General features: G+C 40.0%; 1 protein-coding gene across 2 annotated transcripts in view; it reads right to left on the bottom strand.

The window, feature by feature from the left end:
* Positions 1–206: 206 nt before the first annotated feature.
* LOC122540915 (kelch-like protein 25) overlaps positions 207–6,000 on the bottom strand; it is a 30,893-nt gene continuing 25,099 nt past the window's right edge. For both annotated transcript variants that reach the window (XM_043677204.1, XM_043677205.1), the window contains exon 3: positions 207–791. The gene's annotated coding sequence lies outside the window, so the exon portion shown is untranslated. The remainder of the gene's footprint in view (positions 792–6,000) is intronic.

The raw sequence follows: 6,000 nt of genomic DNA, 5'->3' as shown, positions 1-6,000 counted from the left end.
CTCAAACATTATTGATTAATTCCAGGATCTGGGTTCTTTTGTAGTGAGACACTGCCCCAGGCGTTTTCCTGAATGAATTTGCTTTCCCAAGCTGTGACGCATTGGTCTTTAATCGAACCTTGTGCCAAGATTCCATATTTTAACAACTTTCCAGGAAAATACACTTCCCATTCTCTCCTTTACTCTTCAAATTATAAGACATCAACTTTATTTTATTTCAATTTTATTTGTAACAAAAATTATCCAATACACAAACCATTATTGGGTTCCTTATTCCACAGAATTTCTGAATTGATATTAGAAAAAGGAATTTCAAAAGATCCATTTCTGATATAGCTGCTCCTAACAAAGTTGTGCATAACTTGTTTTCCTGAAACGTTCAAAGGTACTTGTCAAGTTCTCTTGCGGAGATCTAGATCTCTTTCCACAATTATAGAAAAACCGTACTAAACGGTAACTGGCTCAGTGCAAATGAACAGGTTTCTCAAAAAACAGCATTATTTCTACAACCAGCTTGACTAATGTTACCAAGAGCAGCCTCAAACAAATTCCAAAACCGTCAGATTATTGTCTAGTTTAATGGATCTCATCAATCTCCCCACAAACACACCCCCACCCCAAAATCTTCTCCTGCACTTCCTCCAAGCTTTCAAATTCCTAGTTACAATCACAACTGGTAGTGAAGCTTGGCACAGGTTTCGCTGCTCCATGGTTCGGTCCTCTAGATCATGGAAAACTTCTGTTCAGGATCTTGGTAAGGATAGCTCCCAGCGAATTGGCATGGAAGTACACTATGGATAGAGCAGAACAAAGGTTTATGTTAAATGAATGACTGCAACCAGTTCAATGCATGACTTGGGACAAAGGAGTGAAACAATGAGTTTTTAAGATCTAAATTTGTTGCTGCATCTTCTTTAGAAGAGTCACTTTACCATCTTTCTGAGCTCAGCGCTGAGTTCACCAATTTCACATCCTGATCACTGTCCCCATTCAGAATCTATTTTTAATCGCTGTTTACAACTGTGTATCTTGCTTTTCATGTTTTTACTTTTGGAGAGAGCTTTTAATTATTTTGTCAGTTATACTCACTCTGGTCAATGGTTTCTTTTTACGTCAACCATCACCACTCCTTTGGTCTTTAGCTCCATCACAGCTTCGTCATTTAATTTCTCCTGTTCTCTACACTACTCCATCCTTCCCTCACCCCATTACAACCTTATAAAAACCTAATAAAAACTGAAAGAACTGCAACTGCTGAAAATTAGAAATAAAAACAAATTGCAGTCTGGTAGCATCTGTGGAGAGAAATCAGAGTTAACTTTTCAGGTTGAGTGATCCTTCCTCAAAACATGTTAACCCTGATTTCTCTCCACAGATGAAGCCAGACCTGAGCTTTGGCAGCAATTTCTGTTTTTGATTCAGAGCATAAAATCCCAACCAGTTCAAACTCACTTCTATTCGGAAGTCATATACAACTTAAAACACTAACGGCCTTTTCTTTCTCCACAAATCCTGCTGGACCTTTTGAGTATATCCAGAAATTTTGAACACAGATGTCACTAACATGATTAGGTAACATTCACTAATATATAGACAGAAAACCGATATAAATAGATTTCTACAGAAACCTCCAATGACAGCAGTCATATTTTTCGAAATTCCTGTTCTGGTTTGCTATCTAACGACTCCTGTTGAAAGTAAACATAACAGCACTGGACTGAGTCTCAATGTTTGGCAAATTAACTGACTACAACCACCAGTGAGAAACATAAGCAAAGATACAAGGGTGTTGCCAGGGTTGGAGGATTTGAACTATAGGGAGAGGCTGAATAGGCTGGGGCTGTTTTCCCTGGAGCATTGGAGGCCTTATAGAGGTTTATAAAATTATGAGAGGCATGGATAGAATAAATAGACAAGGTCTTTTCCCTGTGTTGGGGGAGTCCAGGACTACAGGACATAGGTCTAGAGGGAGAGGGGAAAGATATAAAAGGATCTAAGGGGCAACGTTTTCACACAGAGGGTGGTGCGTGTGAATGAGAGGCTGGTACAATTACAGTATTTAAAAGCATCTGGATGGGTACATGAATAGGAAGGGTTTAGAGGGATATGGGCCAGCTAGCAAATGGGACTAGATTAGGTTAGACTATCTGGTCGGCATGGACGAGTTGAACCGAAGGGTCTGTTTCCGTGCTGTACATGTCTTATGACTGACTATGAAAGCAGAAACGAAGGCAGAGAAAATAAAATACCTCTTTATTTCACTTCTTACCAAATGAAACCAAAGTTGAAGACAATAACTGTTTGACTGGCCTAAAAAGCCAAGTAGTTTCACAGAAGGAACCTCCCTTCCTGTCTCAATTAACCATTCTTTTAGGTATTTAGTGGCTCTAATTGCACCTCTCATGGGTACTGCTATTTGATAGCTCTCCCTTTCACCTGGCTCAGAATCCAAACACTGCCCTTTCCGGCTTTCTTTGGAAAATGATTCAACAGATAACATGAAGAATACAAAGAAGTCTTTCTAAGTGAACAAAAGATCACCTGAATGGTATTGTTAATTCAACCACAGTAAACTTTGCTGGCTTAACAACATAAACACAGGAATACGACAGTTCTCTGCTCACACAAGAGTTATTTCAAAGGGAGCTCAGTGCAATTGGGTGGTGCAATGATTTATATCTTGGCACAACTTGGTAATAATTGCAATTCTGAAAAGCTGCAGACTAACATGATAGTTCAGTGTTGCAATGTCAGAACAGAGATGAATCCTGTAGGTGAGATGTACTAGTGACATACTCTTTGCTTGATCTCACGATCCTCAGTGTGCTCCTCTGTTCTTTTATCACTACACTTGGACAGTCAAAGCAGCCAAACCTTCTGTCTTCGCTGGATCTCTCACCTCAGATCACCGTGAACAAAGAAATTCCCCAAAATTCATCATTTTAATCGTGTTAGTTATCCCTCATTCCCCTCAATTCCTCAGCCAGTTTCCCTTATGTGTATTGTTTTCTTTCCTCTTTTGGAACTTCAGTTCTTATGTGGATAATCAAAGTTAAATGATGTGTAAGCTATGAAAATTCCAGTTTCTACTAAGTCCCAGTAAATATTATTAAACTAAAAAACTGCAAATACATAACTTTCTCGTGATTATTTGTGCGAACATTCTGCGCATATTTGGTTGTACAGGAAGTCACTGCACTGCAACATTACTAGGAGTCACGAGATGAGCTCCAAATGTAGATCGTTCCACCAATTCTTTGAACAGACATTGACTGCTTCACCAAGTTGCCTGTAAGTTTCCTAACTAAATAAGACAAGGGCAATGTCAGTCTAATTCTTAGCAAGTTTCCACGAGAGTAGTTACCCCATTAAGTTTCTAAATGTAAAAGTCCACTTTACAAGCTCATCCATGAAAATACTGCAAAATTAAAATAGTGTGCATACTTAACAGAATTTGTTAGTCTTATAATGAAAAACAATACATAAAATAATCCAGATACCTGTATTTCTACTAGTAAAATCTGGGGTGCCCCTGTTTTTCTAAATAGACCACGCAACAGTTATTACTCATACATTAACTGCAGTTAAAAATTCCCTCGTTTTTTGGATGTTAATTAATGCAAGCTAACGATTTCATACCAGACCCTAATATAAAAGAACACAGCATCTGGCGTGAAAGCTTGATGTCAAAACTGAAAAAGGTCCACATAGATTCTACACTTAAGAGTCAGAGAGGTACAGCATGGAAGCAGACCTTTCCGTCCAACCTGTCCATGCCAACCAGATATCCCAATCCAAGCTAGTTCCACCTGCCAGCACCCGACCCATATCGCTCCAAACCCCTTCCTATTCATATACCCATCCAAATGCCTCTTAAATGTTGCAATTGTACCAGCCTCCACCACATCCTCTGGCAGCTCATTCAATACCCGTACCACCCTCCGTGTAGTTTCACAACATCTTTCTGATAGGAAGGAGACCAGAACTGCACACAATATTCCAACAGTGGCCTAACCAATGTCCTGTTCAGCCGCAACATGACCTCCCAACTCCTGTACTCAGTATTCTGACCGATAAAAGAAAGCATACTAAACGACTTCTTCACTATCCTATCTACCTGCGATTCTACTTTCAAGGAGCTATGAACCTACATTCCAAGGTCTCTTTGTTCAGCAACACTCCCTAGGACCTTACCATTAAGTATATAAGTCCTGCTAAGATTTGCTTTCCCAAAATGCAGCACCTTGCAGATGACATTGAATTTATCGGAATTAAACTCCATCTGCCACTTCTCAGCCCACTGGCCCATCTGGTCAAAATCCTGTTGTAATGAGGTGACCCTCTTTGCTATCCACTACACCTCTAATTTTGGTGTCATCTGCAAACTTACTAACTGCATCTCTTATGCTCGCATCCAAATCATTTATGTAAATGACAAAAAGTAGAAGACCCTGCACTGATCCTTGTTGCACTCCACTGGTCACAGGCCTCCAGTCTGAAAAACAATCCTCCTCCACCACCCTCTGTCTTCTACCTTTGAGCCAGTTTTGTATCCAAATGGCTATTTCTCCCTGTATTCCATGAGATCTAACCTTGCTAATCAGTTTCCCATGGGGAACCTTGTCGAACACCTTACTGAAGTCCATTTAGATCACATCTACGCTCTGCCCTCATCAATCCTTTTTCTTACTTCTTCAAAAAGCTCAATCAAGTTTGTGAGAAATTATTTCCCACACACAAAGCCATGTTGACTATCCCAAATCAGTCCTTGCCTTTCCAAATACATATACATCCTGTCCCTCAGGATTTGCTCCAAAAACTTGCCCACCACCGTGGTCAAGCTCACTGGTCTATCGTTCCCTGACTTGTCCTTACCACCCTTCTTAAACAGTGGCACCATGTTTGCCAACCTCCAGTCTTCTGGCACCTCACCTGTGACTATCGATGATACAAATATCTCAGCAAGAGGCCCAGCAATCACTTCTTTAGCTTCCCACAGAGTTCTCGGGTACACCTGATTAGATCCTGGGGATTTATCCAACTTTACCAGTTTCAAGACCTCTGTAATATGGGCATTTTGCAAGATGTCACCATCTATTTCCCTACATATCCTTTTCCACAGGATGCAAAATACTGTTGCAAAATACTCATTTAGTATCTCCCCCATTTTCTGCGGCTCCAAACAAAGGCCTCCTTGCTGATCTTTGAGGGGCCCTATTCTCTCCCTAGTTACCCTTCTGTCCTTAATATATTTGTAAAAACCCTTTGGATTCTCCTTAATTCTATTTGCCAAAGCTATCTCATGATCCCTTTTTGCCCTCCTGATTTCCCTCTTAAGTATACTCCTACTTCCTTATTATTCTAAGGATTCACTTGATCTATCCTATCTATACCTGACATATGCTTCCTTCTTTTTCTTAACCAAAACCTGAATTTCTTCAGTCATCCAACATTCCATATACCTACCAGCCTTTCCTTTCACCCTGACAGGAATATACTTTCTCTGGATTCTCGTTATCTCACTAATACAATGCTAAACAGATCATCTATCCAATGTTTCACAACACTAGCATCACCCTCCTAATTTATTAGTGAACCATCCTTCAGTGAATGAGAGCCAACCATTTGATTAGAGAGGCATCACTGAGCAAATATTTCCTCAAACATGCACGCATACAAATTAAGAGCAGAAGTAAGCCACTTGGATCAAATCTGATCATTCCAAATCTGTGCCTACCCCTGATGACTTTTCACCTTCTTGCTTTAGAAGAATTTCTGCCATAATATTTAATGCCACTACTTGCACCAACTTTTAATGAAGAACTTCAAAGACTCACCACACAAGAAAAAATTCTCATTTGTGTTGTAAATAGGTTAATCTATTTTTTTATTAAAAAAGGTGACCCTGGTTCTAGACTAGCACATACAGGTATCACCCTTTCCACATCCACTTGGCAAGATCCCTCAAGATCTTGTGTTTCAATCAAGTTGCCCGTCCCC

The sequence above is a fragment of the Chiloscyllium plagiosum genome, chromosome 36 (genome assembly GCF_004010195.1).
Source record: "Chiloscyllium plagiosum isolate BGI_BamShark_2017 chromosome 36, ASM401019v2, whole genome shotgun sequence".
Classification (NCBI taxonomy): Eukaryota; Metazoa; Chordata; class Chondrichthyes; order Orectolobiformes; family Hemiscylliidae; genus Chiloscyllium; species Chiloscyllium plagiosum.
The sequence above is the reverse complement of the archived record's forward strand: the minus strand, read 5'-3'. Positions and strand labels throughout refer to the sequence as shown.